This window comes from Conger conger, chromosome 8 (assembly GCF_963514075.1).
Source record: "Conger conger chromosome 8, fConCon1.1, whole genome shotgun sequence".
NCBI classification, from domain to species: Eukaryota; Metazoa; Chordata; class Actinopteri; order Anguilliformes; family Congridae; genus Conger; species Conger conger.
Genome location: NC_083767.1, coordinates 44,540,555 through 44,556,930, shown reverse-complemented (window position 1 = coordinate 44,556,930; position 16,376 = coordinate 44,540,555).

Sequence of the window (16,376 nt, the reverse complement as noted above, 5' to 3'; positions counted from 1 at the left end):
ACAGGTGGATCCTTGAAAAGCACTTCAGAGAGAGCTGGTGTGGGGTTGATGGTCCAGGTAACTGAAGGGGAGTGTTAGTTTCAGCTTTGAGAGGCTGCTGCTGTCTCTATTCTACTGGGAGCTTCGCCTTGGCAAGGACGTTCACACCTCCAGATTTGACAAAACTATTAGAGAAACCATCAAATCCAAAGAGCGCTGAGATGTTATGGAACTTAGTATGAACTTAACCCTTCAGGGTGAGCAAAAATCTGTATCAAAATACAGCAGTATTGATATTTACTGGAACCAAAAAAATGTTGGTATCTAAAATATTTCTAAATGTTGCTTTTTTTTGTTAAGGGTGTACGGTGAGTAGACTGTAAAAAATGGAGTTAGAAGTTCTGTACTTTAGCACTTCATTGGAATAAGATAATGAAATGAAGACTTTTCAGAAAAATAGTTTTTGTCACTACAGTTTAAATATTTTCCAAAAGAGGTAGACTTCACACAGCTACCCTGACCACCATTCCTCCTCACCACCGAACCATAATCTAAAACCTTTTCCGTTTTAGTCAGAATAGAAACAGAACACAACGCAAAACCTTCAAACGGCTTGCAGCCTCTCTCTCTGCCTTTGTCCTGCATTCCCAGATAAGACGTCCTGCTTTTATGCTTGCAATAATGACTCTATAAGCAAGTTCATTGTCCTGCATAATGTCTTCAATTAAGCAGAACCGCGTCGGCCGAGGGCTCCACAAAGGGGCGAGAGAGGGCCAGTTAATAGGTGTTTGTCTCTCTCTCTCCTTCAGTCCTCCCGTTTCCATTGACAACGGGAGATGAGACTGTTGATAAAGGCGGAACCTTGATTTGGTGGTGCGTGACAATGGTGCGCAATGTAACCCTTTAGCATCCCAGACACATCGCTCTCCGAGCCAGTCCACGCACAGCACCAACGAAGAAGAGGGGGAAAAGCCAATGATAAAGGGGGAAGACTTAGGAGGACTGTCAGCCTAGCAACAGGTTATAGGGGTTATGGCTGTTAGTTTTTAAGCGCTGTGAACTGGCTGCTTGCTTTCTGTCTCTGCCGTTCTTGTCATCTGTCATCAAGGAAGGAACATGTTTAGAAACAGGTGAAATCCAGGTACTGTCTAGAAATCCAAGGTACTGTCCAATTATGTAATATCATACCATCCAATCCCCCTGCTGACACATACTATAGCAGCATGTTACACAATCCCTTGATAAAAAAGAGTTGAGAGCAGGATTCAAACTCATAATTTGTTATGCAAGTAATGCAAAAAAAAAAAACAGCACCTATGTTTTAAAGTAGTTTCATCCTTGTTTATGGTCCCTTGAATACCCAGTTATATTCATAGACGCATCTCATTAGTGCAATGTTTTCCCTCTGCTGTTAGAAGGGGATATTCTAGAAAGCTATTTTCATTAAAATAACAATTCTCCTGGATAAATAAATGTTTAATAAATAAATAAACAAAAACAAAGTTTGCAGTTGTCATAGGTTGATTGTAGATGCTGATCGGCCAATCAAGTCACTCTTGCACATTGAGACAGGGACAACCCTGCCAATTAAAACCCTCCATCCCACCAGTATATGATACAAGGGCCAATCATGATCCACCCTGGGCTCCCAGTCAGAACTTGCACTGTTGTGGTTCGATACCAGACTGTAGGGTATACAGTAGGAAATCCCTGCACTAATGCATTTTAAAAATACGATTGAATGTGAATGAACGAGACCATGGCATTTAGGCAAACACAGACTTCCCCCCCCCCCTCTGAAACCCCAGGGGAGAGATTCACCCTTCACCCAGCAGTCCATTACCCCGTCCCTCCATCTCTCCATGCACCCATTCAACCAGCTTTTACAATGTCTCTGTTTCAAACCTCACACGCTCCTCAAGCCTTTCATTCATATTTCCCAATAACACAGTATGTAAGCACCTCACTGGTGGATCCACTGATGTGTCCAGGGATTTGAACCAAAAACATGGTGTTATAGTGAGAATCGATACAACAACGCAGCCTGGTGTCAGAATATGTGCGCAACTGTTCTGCAGAATAACTGGCTGACCTCAATGATGGCACCTGAAAATGTATAAAGCGAAGCATATTTCTAACATGAGTGAGATAAAGAACTCATGGGCAACTTAGCAGTGTTAACCAGGTGTCTGCATTGCAGCTGGAAAGTATCACATATGGAAGAAACATGCACATCACGGTCACTGACATAGAAGCCAAAGTTATTGTCCTTTTTAAAGTCACTTGGTTATAAAACAGCCCTCTAAACATAATTATACACACACAATGCGCCTGTTTGTTCCCAATATTCTACGCATTTAGAATAAATGCAGAAGCCCTGTACAACAGTGGCCCCTGCTGGCAGTAAGCGGAACTGCATTTAATCTGCATCCGAGTCCTTATCGTCCGATCCCCAGAGGGCTGCTGACCAAGGTTTCATTACACCCAGGCACTCCAGATTCAACCAATTATCATCAAGATTGCGCTAATTACGTTTAATGGGTTTTCTAGAGTCCTGGGTTAACTTGCATAGCTTAGCCTCCTCTGCACAGCTGGGGGCGTGCCAAAACCAGCTTCCAAAGGTATATCCCTCAGGTTGAAAACCTCATTCAGTAATGACACCTCTTGGAGTTTGCACACTATGCGTGTCACAGCCTGTGATTTAGTGCATCAGTAATTAGACATGCAATTTACTGTATTGATAATTTATAGTTTTGATTCATTGTACAGTATCAGACGACTGAGAAATCTGATTTAATGCCCTTGTGATTTAGTGTCGGCGACGTAATGGTCGTTTTGGGAAAGCTGAGATACTGTCGGTAATTTCTCTAATGTGTGATTTTGTGCGTCAGAGTTGCATTTCCTGATTTCAGTATTTTATGTTCAATGTTACCCGAATGTTTTGTGAATATTATAACATTGCAACTACACGTTGTGAGAGCATTTTGTGATTTAGCCTGGCAGTAACGGTGCAGATCTGTGATTAAGATCTGTCAGTGATTTATAGACAGCTGGATGCCCAGTAGGGCTGCAGTCCTCCAGGCCCTGGGTCTGATAGGCCTGGCACACACACAGCATTCATTATCCCTGCAGCCTGTTCCCCATGACCCAGCTCCGGTTCTACCCACTCATACAATTACCTCGAATTATCCCCACGTTCCGCTAATCAATCTCAGCCAGTATCGATCCCGGTACACTCCGTCAGGGCATCGTAGCGCGGGGGCGAAAACGGATGAGACTCAAGTTCGATGGGAACCGGGTGAGATTAGCAACGCCCACTCAGCTTAGCCTGTCCAAAAACAGATTGTTATAAAAATTGCCTCTACAGTTTTGAAACAGGCATTACTTTTTTAAGTTTACCTTTGTGTGCATTTACCATTTACCACTGCAGTCAGGCAGTTTAAGATTCATTGGGCAGGTCTGAAGGTTACGGCTGCTTTAACTATGAAGCATTCATCTGAACGAAGTTCCTCACATCGGCTTTGAATATGATGCGCTCTGACATTTAGTAATACACTAACAGAGACCGTTGTCATCACATGTTTAAATGAAACATCTATCTTGCTGAGAAGCAGTGGCATCCTCCAGGACAGTAGTGCTCCAGTGCTATCTGGTGGCCGTTAAAAGTTCACTCATTACAATTCACAAAAACCAACACTGTGACAACACTGCCCTCTGTTGGACATACGTGAGACTGCATTCATCAGAAAATCCTTTTCAACTAATTTAAATATATTTATATATCGATCTATTCTCGAAGATAAACCACACCTGACTAAAACCTCCATTACTTTTAATTGGCTCTATATCACATTTTAAGAGATTCAGAGAATTCAGTGGCTCAATTTTCAAGTAATTGCGCAGTAAGCAGAAAGTAACAATGTTACATGGTCGTTTAAATTGTTAATTAAGTAAAATTCACTCCACTGCAGTGCACTGATAATGTGCCCTCCTCGGCCCACTCCGGAAATAATGTCCCTACCTCTATCTATCTATGTACCAGCCTTAGAGTGTTCTAGCACTGATGTCCTCACCTCAATCTATCCATGTTCCAGCCTTAGACCACTCCTCAATCTATCCATGTACCAGCCTTAGACCACCTCAGAGCCCTGCAGGACCAGTATAGTGTAGTGTAGCATAGTGGACAATGTATGCTCAAATAGGCAGGATATAAGTCCCCCATGAACATGAACTACCAATCAGTGACCGGTTGATCATTTCTCTGAAATCACTGAAAATGGATCATTAAAACACAGGAGACAGAAAAAGTGTAATCCTTAATTAGGGACTTTTTTTACATTCTGTAAATTAAACTTGAAACTAAGGTGGCTCTAATGCAAACTAAGCCACTTAAAATGCAGTAGATCGGTTACTATCTGAAAAGGATTTGCAAAGATTTAATGCAATAATTACCATGGGATGACACAGCTAAAAACGTGAGTTATGGTGCATCTCTCTCTCTCCATCTTTCTCTCTTCTCTCTCTTTCTCTCTCTCACTCTCTCACATGTTCTCTCTTTTTTGTTCTTTCTCTCTCTACAATTGCTTCCCATTTTAGAAAGTTAAATCATGATCACTGCCCCATTGCAACACCCTCTTCCCTCTCGCTCCTGTCACTCTACACACCAGCCATGAGCTGCACAGTCACTGTGCTGGAACACTGAGCACACCACCAGTGAGCTGCATAGTTATCAGGAGGAGATCAAGATCAAGGACTGACTGAGGTCAACCAGATTAGCGATGGGCTTGTGGAAACTTTCACACAAGGGACTTCCACAGACATACACTTTCCGTGGTATATAATCACACAAAGGGTCCATCATGGTACAACACAGAGACTATATTTACATAAACTACGATGACTAAAGAATGCGAAGAGAGGCCATTTTTTAAATCAGACCTACAACCTTGTGGGTGCTGTACCAGTCCGGAGTCAACTCAAAGGGAAGTAATGCGTACTGACAGGGAGGGCAATAAACCACTTTGGGATCACTGTACTTTCTCATTAGAGGCCATTTTGCACTCAGCACGCAGAAATAAGCGCAGGCCGTGATTAATGACGCCACAACGACACGGTGAAATTGCCGAGCATGCCGTCGGCACGGCCCCTTAGCCTTTCGATAGCTATCATTTCCACAAGTGCCTCGTTGCAGAGCAGCAGAACAGCAGCACCTCGAGAGTCTGACAGACCAAAGTTATTGTGCACCGAGCAATTTAAATAAACACATGCCTCTCTCCTCCCCTCTCCTCTCCCCCTCCTCACCAGGTAAACAACAGCTTTCGCACAACAGGAAAGACAGCATTTGACAAGGTCATCCTCATCGTTTGAATGTTTTTTTTTTCTCCCCCTCGCTGTCTCTCAGCCCTGGCTCGGAGAGGTCTGTTCAGGTATCGAAATGATAATGAGTTTGATCATGGGTTTCAGAATTGGCTTTGGAGGAAGAGAGATAAGAGGAGAGAGGCGTAAAGCTCGAAAGGGAGAGAAAGAGGGGTTTAAAATGAGACGTGTCTGGAGTTTGAAAGGAGAGCTCAGACCGTGATGGTGTCGCTCACTCTGAGGCACAGCCAGGATACAGCACCGAGGTGGCCATTTATGGATCCTACTGGAGAGCACTCAACTGCCCTGCGCTAGCACATCACATCCCAGCTGACACAAAACGCTCTCACAATGTTACAGAAATGTTTTCTCAGTGCTATCACATTGCCACAACATTACAACAACGTTTGGTGTCAGCTGGGAGAAACGTGTTCCTCCGCCACACACATTTGTACCTATACAGTACCACACACACACACACACACACATGCACACAAACACGCAAATGCACAAGCACACTCAAACACAAACACACACACTTCAGGGACACCTGTAAGTGATTTCATTGTTAGGTTCCAGCAGCTTAGAGGTAGGGATGTTTCCTGTCTGCAGACTGACAGTCTTCTACTAAGTGCCTACTTGATAACCTCTAAACATCTTAAACTCGGGGGCATTCTGTCAGCTCAGAGCAGAGTGGGTGTCTGTGAAGTACTGGCTGAAGTAGGCCTCGCAAGTTTGGGTCACAGCTGCTGCGATGCACCTCCTCTCTCAATGAGGCCTTGCAACCTCCTTTAAGAAAGTGCCGGTATGAATGCTATCTCTGGCATTGGGTATTTTAAGATCCAGCTAAGTCCCGGCGCTCTCTCCCACTCCCACACTCAACACACAAACCCAAGAGAGCAGTTATCACAATAAGGATGATGTTTCCTGGAAAGAGCCACAGCGTAACAACAGTACTCCTTATTGCCTTTTCATATAGTTATTTAAAAGTATGAACCTGTTGGTATCTATATATTTCGTGGAGTAGTTTTAACAAACAAAATAATAATATGATTTTGCTGAAGTAAAACTATGCATATGTGCTAAACCTAGTATGCATATGTGTACTGTATGTGCTAAACCTATGCATATGTGTACTGTATGTTCTAAACCTATACATATAGGAATGTGTGTGTGCCAAACCTATGCATATGTGTACTGTATGTGCTAAACCTATGCATACAGGAATGTGTATGTGCTAAACCTATGCATATGTGTACTGTATGTGCTAAATATATGTGCTACGTATATGTCTCTGTGATGTTACTGTAATATAATGTGTGTGGTTCAGTAGAATAAGAGACACTGACATGATCCCAGTCACACAGTACAGCCCATATGGAATACCACGGGGATAATAACCATGGTGACAGAGCTATCTGTTCAGATAAGAGAAACATTCCATAGACACATTCCAGGATGCATCCTCTCCATCACCATGTATGGAGGGGGCAGATAATCGGGATTAAGGATTTACCACATGTTATCCACTGACAACTGAAAGACAGAGGAAGACTGAATTTCCTGAAATCCAATTATACTACGTCGGTAAAGAGCTGGTGAGATCTAACCTTTTGTTTTACAGTATTAATTCCATAGATTACAGAACGTCTTCACAGATGGCTATTAGAATGAGGGCGATCACATTTTTACAGAGAGGGGCTTGCTAATTAACAGTGATGCTTGACTGAAGCTTTGCAGAAATATGGAGTACATCCACAATCATTCTGTGTATGGCATTTTGTTTCGCCTGGACAAGTGTGGATTTCTGACATTAATAAATGTTTTTGCACCGGTATAATGTATTGATCATCTATTGATGGATGCATGGAGCCTCAACCATACTCATGAATCACGAGGCAATGTAGTCCTTGTACAGCTGACAGCCAAAGTCCTGTATCATTGGTATCATGGTCAGTCTTGAATGATTAGTTGATCAAATTTACAACAAAAAATAAATATCAATATAGTCCATTATCCCACTTCATAAAACCATATATAATTAGTGACACATTTATTTATCATGTTTAGTGCATATAACAAGTTATAGATTTTCCAGAGTCCGAGGTGGGATTTGAACCCCAGCCTCTTACTCTCCCAAAGATTTTACAGGCAAATGCGTGACCAGTCAGCTAAAAGCAGAATCACCCCTAGCCAAGGTCATTCTTTTACCAGCGAACAAGCCAAGCTAACTATGATACATGCCTAACCATACCAGCTACACAACCCTGCTACTAATACATACAGTATGTGTTACCTGTTTCTATTTACACAGCTCTGTGTTGACGTAAAGCAAGCAGCGGTATACAGACAAAGCCCCAGCTAACACAAAGCATTCTCACAATGTTGCTGCATGTAGTGGCAATGTTATAACATTAAGAAAACATTCCAGCGATATTGTGAGAACGTATTGTGTTCGCTGGGAGCGGCTGGACAGAGCAGAGAATAGCGTGCCAGGCGTAAGAGTCAGCCCAGGTCTTCTGCTGGAGGAAAGAGTCAGACGCACAGCGTGGCGGAGGGAGGGCCCAGCGAGGGCCGCGCCAGGTCAGAGTTCGGGGCCGGCTCTCGGCGAATCGGCTCGTCTCGTGCGCTGCTGCAGAGCGCAAGGACGAGCGGCAACCTTGCACACCTGTCAGCTGCCCACGTTCACCTGCACAGCTCATCAACAGAGCAATGTGCACAAAGAATGTAGGTATATGCAGTGGTTATACAACAGATAACACAATAACAGGCATGCATTGCTACTGTTATGTAACATAGCAAGTCTACTAAGTCAGAATACATTTTCTGTGGGGAAAGGTACTTTGTCTGCTTGGTGGCTGCTTCACAGTTTTGTGGGAATATAGGCCAACTAAAAAGCAAGTGCTAAATGCCAAGTCCCCTTCGGTGGCTATGAATTTGAACAATTCATTCCATTAAATTACCCATATAAGGCAATATTAGAGAAGAGCTGGGAAGATAACTATGTTTTCTTCATTATCTGCATTTACATGTACTACAACAAAGAGGCATAATTGTCTTTGTTATGTGGTACATTCCTCCTAAATGTGAGTAAGTTCCCTTGGGTAAAGGTGTCTGCTAAAAACAGACTTGGTTCACATGCCAGAGCACCAGAGCAGCACGCATTTTTCACCTGCTGTGTAGGTGCCAAAGCAGTAACTTGTGAAGAACAATTAACAAATCCAAAATGGGAAATAAAAAATGTGAAAGCATTCAAAACTATTTAAAAATTCTATCTATTTATGCTTTTATGTGGAATATTCCGGGGGAATAGAGATGGACTCCTGGGGAGTGAGAGAGAAAGTGAAATAAGGAATATGAGTGTAATATGTTTCACCCACTGCTTTATAAATATTGATAAACCTCGTCAAACGAAGCGTAGCTGTTTCACTAACGCTCCTGCTCCTGTTGTTCTGACCCTTTCTGCTGTACCCTGCGACCCTGTCTCTGTGGCTGAACGCGAGATTAGCCTTGTTTTCCTGTCTTTAGCCTACTGCACCTCAGTGCAATCTAAAAAAATGTAATGTTATGTCATGGGTAATTTTTAAACCCAGAAATGATTAAATATACCTTTGATAAACATATTGAATTGGCAGAAAACTATAATTCTCTCATTCCCCCTTAATATAGTATCTGGCAGTCTAATATTGATATAATAGTGATTAATAGTATTCAGGAAGGAATTGAATGAATTTAACATTTAAACATAGTGTAATAAAGTGAGCAAACACAGTTCAATGAAGCTGCACGTGAAGAATTATAGATCGATAAATAATTCTTACTACTATTCATCCATAGTTATTATCCATACCTATCTGCAGTGAAATTGGACATTACGACTGTCACCTCTATAGTGTGACTGGATGCTATGTGACCATTGCTTGACACTGCAATGTGATTGGACGTTATTGTACTACTCCACATTACTTTGAATGAGATGATATCATTGAGCAGATGGTCTTGTCCAGGGTAATTTCCGATACAGGGGAAAAATTATTCGCATTCAGTGATTGGGCCTGACCAGGATAATCACATTCCCAGACCAGCTGATAAAGAGGCAAGTTAACTATGCTCACCAAGTACCAAAGTACAAATACTGCATTTAAACATATCTATAATAAGCCCCAAGACAAGAAATATACAACAACAAAAAATTACTGAGAACCATCAAAAGAAATACCATAAACTGAATTCATATAAAAGATGGGAGTGTTATGAGGTGGGGATGGAAGGGAAACCAAGATGCAGTCTAAAGAGGCAAGTCTGCAACCTGCATTGATAGCCACTGATGCTGTCCTGACCATTTTGGGAAGTCTGTTCCACCGCTGTGGGGCCAGTACCCTACTTTACATACAGTCACCTGGGACCACGGGGAACGGAGAGCCAGGTGCCTCAGTGCTACAGAACAGAGAGAATTCCACTCACAATTATAACTGGAAGTTATTGCATTGCTCTCGCATCCGTCTGCACTATGATTGGATGCTATTTTACTTCTGTCACTTGCAACAGCAGATCAATCAGATCGATGTACCATGCCAGAAAAGACATTTGTTTCACAGCCATAATGAGTCATATAGACAGACTGAAGTCTGTTACAGAGACTACAGTAAGTGGATATTGGAGTGCCAGCTCTTTCTCTGATAAGCTTTGAACACATAATTATCTCTTGTGGTGCATCTCGTTGAGGCGGCATTTAAAAATCGCAGTTTTATGATTATTGAATATCTTGTGTAGTATTTTCATATTTGTTTTCGACTGAATTGCCTGCTTGCCGAGTCAGACTGCAGAAAGGGCCATGGTTATTATACAGAGGTTGTTTTCAGATGATCTCTCTCTCTCTCTCTCTCTCTCTCTCTCTCTCTCTCTCTCTCTCTCTCTCTCTCTCTCTCTCTCTCTCTCTCTCTCTCTCTCTCTCTCTCTCTCTCAGCTTCAGCTGGTTTGTCTCTGTATGTTTATTATACTGTGTCTTTCATCCACAGTGTTATTGAGTATTGCACCTCTTACACTGACAGCAGAAGTCCTCAGTATAACCTCGAGGTCCAGACTGGAAGTATATCCCAGCATGCCCCACTTCCCCCAATAGAAACCTGGGGAAGCTCCTGTGGGCTGCTTCCTGCATTCTCTGAATAAACAGAACAGGTCTTGTTCCAGCTTGAATAATAACACTCCCACACCCATCCCCAACCCAAGTCTTCCTGCTGTCCGCCAGATCCATCATGCATTTGAAAATAACACACATTTCCATGCCCAGCTTCCATACACACACACACACACACACACACATCCACTCACACACTCTCACACACAAACAGACACCTACACACACACACATGCATACACACATACTCACACACACACACATACATCCACACACACTCGCACACACACACAACCACACAACCACACGCACTCACACACATTTCCATGCCCACACACACAAACACACACACACACACACACATACACACTCACACACACAGAGACACCCACATACACATGCATACAAAAACACATCCGCACACAAACACACCTACACACGCACCCACGCACACACGCAGACACCCAAACACATATGCGAAAACATACGTGAAAAAAAAACACACTTAGCAGCACCTTGACCTCGTCAAAAACAATTGAGAGGTGTGGGCCCAGGATCGACCCTCCCTCTGTGAGACAAAACAGCGATTGTTGTTTACTTCCACCCTCTCTGGGAGTGCAAAGGCAACAAATATCCATCACCTGAAAGTGCTTGAGAGAGACCCCACCCTTGGACGAACCTCAAGACATATCTTCCCAGAAGAAGAAGGACCACCCCCAGGGGTCTCAGATAAACAGACCTATCTCTAATGTAGCTGGTCTGTATGGGGGTGGGAAAGATAGCCCCTGCTGCCTGTCCTTCCTTGGAAAAAATGGATGCCTGTGAACCGTCTGCCACAGCTCCTACTGCTGCTGGGATCACCACAGTGCCAACATGACCCTTTCCTCGTTCCCACTGCAAGAAACTTTTCAATCTGAGGTATACTCTAATTCCAATTCCAGTTCCAGTTCCAACTGTGGTATACGTGTACTTCATCTATTTTTCAAAATAAATAGATAGATATATTTCTGATATCAGACGACATTCCTTTGTTTATCCATGATGGAAAGGATTAGCCCTTGCTTAGCCAGTTCAGTTGTTTCCATTGTCATTCTGAGAGGGGATTTTATCTGAGGGGCTGCAATCAATCAAACACTTTCCAACTGTCACATTGCTCACCTGCTCAGTGTAAACCAGAGAAGCAGGCTGGCAGGATGGGTCTGGAGCTAGGAAAGCCATGATGGTAATTGAATCCTTTAAAAAGTGATTTTGGATTGAGTCCTAGTATCATAAATAACTCTGTCTGACTCAAGTCAATAAGGAATACTCAGTAACAACTTATGTGAACATGGTAGTGAGTGGGAGGCAAGTTGTCAGTGATGTGGTAGGTGCCAGGATACAGTGAAAAACAAGTAAACTTTAATCAAGGAATAGAATGCTAAAGTAAATCAGATGGATATATGAAGGGAACTTAAAATAAAGACAAAATAACATAGCATATTCATACATAAACAGGAAATGCATCTACATGCCAACATACTTCCTCATCAACTGCAACCAAAGTGCAGCTTTGAGAATGTATTTCTCTGCACAATACAATATAGCTTTCCCTGTTAAATGAGTACAATCCATTTGCCCCTCCAGTAGAAAATCCCAAATCCTATCAATTACTGGATATTACAACAACTTATTTCTTTTCTATGAATGCCATTTGTTCATTTAAGCCATTTGGAATTGCTGAACATAAAGCATTTTAAAATGGATCACTAGGTTCTTCAATCAAATATGGTACTTTGTGCATAATTACATCTGTTCACCAGTAGGTACAAATCCCCACAGTGAAGACCATTTACAAATGGTGTTGCCTGGTAATGGAATGTCACCATTAGCAGTCAAGCTTTGTTCTTGCTACAAAGCAATTTTCACTTCCCTTCACCACCGCATATTTAGCAAGTGACAATTGATGTTTTTATCAAACATGTGTCAACCACAATTTCATTACAAACAACTAATCATGTGAATCCACGCAGAGAGTTTAATTTATCAAATGCACTGTATCTGCTTATTGTTACCTTTGAAGATTTTACAAACAGACATAATGTTAATGGAAATTAGCTTGAGTCTGTAAGCATTTAGGGAATGGTGATGAAAGAATAAAAAGTGAATGTCAGGTTTTTTATGTGAACTAGGACAGACTGGCTTATTAACATGTCCACTACTTGGGAAGATAGCATAGACTACTACTATTATTATTACACCATTATTACATGGCAGAATTGAACACCAAACATTCACTATGGTGTTTATTCTACTGCTGCTCCTTAACAAGCCTTCATGGTGCAATTTATATGTTCATATTTTAATCTTAGAACACTTTTGCCCAGTTTCACAGACACAAATTAAGGCTAGTCCTAGATTAAATTCAATTTTGAATGGCTCTTTTCCATACAAAACCATTTTTTAGCCCAGGGCTAAAGGATAAATGACTACGGGACTAGGGCTGGCAATTATCCAAGTTAGGTTTTATATAATCAGGGTTTTCACATTGTTTATTTAATTTCAACGCTCCTTAAAAAAGATGACCTTCTCCGTTTGTGTAAGATCCACTACAGGCACTAATTTACTGTTACAAGTACATTTAAATAAGTGTTATAAAGGATGTCAAATGCTTTGCACCTATACATGTTGAAATGCTTTTAGAACAGTATGAGCACAGAATAATTGCACGTATGAATCTGTTTATTAGAAAAGTCTAAAATATGTCATTCAATAAAATTAAATGAGAAATGTCATTGAAGACCACCTTTACAGACATCCAGGGGTTGTGGACACCAGTTTGGGAACCACTGATCTAACATATGCTTCTTGACTCTAGTCCTGGAGATCCACAGTGGCAGAATACTCGGGCGCTAGCCAAGGCAATTCGCCAGCTGGGTTCACCAGATGGATAAAATAGATCAACCAAAAATGATTCATTATTATTATTATTCAGAAGACCCTAACCTCTCCATACTTGGCATGGAATTTCTGGACGTGGAAGAGGGACAGAACTTGAGAGAATGTGCCCTGACATTCCTGAAATTCCCTGTCATTGTTGCCGCCTAATGAAGCAAAGGCGTGAGCGGAGCGCTGCTCCCGGCCGGAGGGACGCTGGGAGTGGCTGAGCTAAGGGGACAGGAATTCTGAAGGCTGGCAGCGAGAGTTCATGGCAAATGCCCAAGGGATCGATCCCAGGCAGACATTTCTTCACAGTGGGGCTCCTTTCTCTTCAGCCGGTCAGATTTAAACAGCCCTGAGCATCTGCACACATATCAGTGACATGCTGCAGATGCTGTTCTGAACTGGATTAGCCTGTATCATATCAATAACCTAAAGAATAACGCTTGATATTATTTTCTTCTTAGCATTTCAGTTACGATGGATCAGTGTCTGCACCAAATGCATTAGGTGACATTCAAAATAAGCATAGTCTCATCTGTAATTTGTTTTTAATACCTGAATCTGCCATGCATGAAGATGGGCAGTAAAATAAATTTGAATGGAACATGAATAATTGTTTTTGAAACATAGAGACACGCGCATCTTGCACACAGTGTCAGGAGAAAATATAGCAGCATTTTAATGCCAAGCTCCACTGTCCTGAGGCCTGTGTCACAAAGGACCAGGAGTGAAGACCACTGTGACAGAGGCCCCTGCTTTCTGTGTCTTTTTGTGGGGTGTCTGTCTTCATCCTGCAGGTGGCGCTCCAGAGGGAACCTTGATGAGGTAGAGTCGGGTATGAGCATTACAGGAGATAAATCAAACCGTCCCAGGCCATGTGTCTCTTCCTCTCATTGCTTGGCCTCTGATATTTTTCTGTCTTTAGCCCGTTGTTTTGTGCTACTGAAGACAGCGTTTGTTTCCTTTCCTTCCTTTCCTTTCCTTTTTTCTAAGGCTTTGAGTCAGTGCGGGAATCCTGCAGAGGACTTGGCATGTTTTTTAAATAAAACCATTCTGGGAGGCATATCTCCTTGATTAGGGCAGTAGTCTTCTGCAGGCCATACTCTGACCTACCCATGGTCCTGCCCAGTACTATATCCTTTAAACTATGTTCATATACACTATAGACACTCACTAAGCACTTTATTAGGAACACATCCCTGCTAAAACCTCTCCCCATCTGGATCTCTCCATTTCCCTCAGGGATACCACACTCACGCCGTCACCCAGTGCAAGGAACCTCGGCATGGTGATGGACAGCAGACTGTCCCTCTCCGAGAACATTGCGGCGGTGACCCGGTCTTGCAGGTTCTTCCTATACAACATACGGAGAATCCGCCCCTTTCTCACCCCCTACTCGACCCAGCTCCTGGTCCAAGCGATGGCTGGCCTCCCAGCGTCCGCCATCAGACCCCTCCAACTCATTCAGAATGCAGCAGCTCGTCTGGTCTTCAACCTTCCCAAATACTCACACGTCACCCCCCTGCTTACTTCCCTCCACTGGCTGCCTGTCATGGCTCGCATCAAATTCAAAACATTGGTGCTAGCCTTCCAAGCAGTTAAAGGGTCTTCCCCAGCTTATCTACAAAAAATCATCAGACCCTACACCCCTGCCAGACCTCTTCGTTCAGCCTCCACAGGCCGCTTGGCACCTCCCCCTCTCCAAACCTCCACCTCACGCTCACGACTACTGTCTGTCCTGGCTCCACGGTGGTGGAACGAACTCCCCGTTGAGGTCAGAACTGCTACCTTCAAGCGCAAGCTGAAGACACACCTCTTCAAGCAGCACCTCTCCCCATCCCTCCCTACCTCCCTGTGAACCTTAATTGTTGTCTCTGTGACTTGCTTTGTGTATCGGTATTTTTAGTTGGCTAGGTAAGCAGTGTTTGGATAATTAACTTTGGTCACTTTTGCTCTGTTTGTTTGTTTGTTTGTTCTCAAAAAAAAAAAAAAAGGCCCTTGTCCTTATCTTTGTTGTACAGGTAGCAGTTGAAATTGTACTTCCCTATAGGGTCTTTCAGCGAACTTATCCCTGGTTATGGGTATGCACTTTGTTGTACGTCGCTCTGGATAAGAGCGTCTGCCAAATGCCAATAATGTAATGTAATGTAATATTCATGCGATTATCGAATTGCGTGGCAGCAGTGCGATGCATAGAATTCCCCATTCTGATCAGGAGCTTCAGTTAATATTCACATCAACTGTCAGAATGGGGAAAAAATGTTATCTAAGTGACTTTGACCGTGGAATGATTGTTGGTGTCAGACAGGGTAGTTAGGATGAGTATCTTAGAACCTGCTGATCTCCTGGGATTTGCATGCACAACAGTCTCTAGAGTATGCAGAGAATGGTGTGAAAAAATATCCAGTGAGCAGCAGTTCTGTTGGCAGAAATGCGTTGTTAATGAAAGGTCAGAGGAGAATGGCCAGACTGGTCAAAGCTGATAGGAAGGTGACAGCAAGTCTACAGCAGCAGCACACTTAATAAGTCTAAAAAAGGAAGTCTAAGAAATACCTAATAAAATGCTCGGTGAGTGTATATGGTGAGTTTGTTTTGTGTTGTTTGGTTATAATTGGTTATAAGCCACGTACCTCAGCACTTTTTCACATATAGAAGGTTTGTTTTATCACATCTCTTGGTCATTATAAGCACAATATACAGTTTGGCTTTGGGACACTATTGGGAGAATTTTTTTTTTTTAAGGGGGGGGGGGGGGGCTATGACTACTTTGGAGTGTCCCCCTACACTGGGGGTGGGCTATTCTGACCCTGCAGGGTCAGTGTGTATGCAGGTTTTTGTTTCCACCAATTAGCCTGGCTAAAAGAGCTAATTGGCCGTAGAGCACCAGAACTGGCTTACTCACTGATTCGATCACAGCAAAGCGTTTCATAGGGACACAAGAACAGCCATCAGCTGTCATTCATGCGCTTATCAAATTTCAGACGGA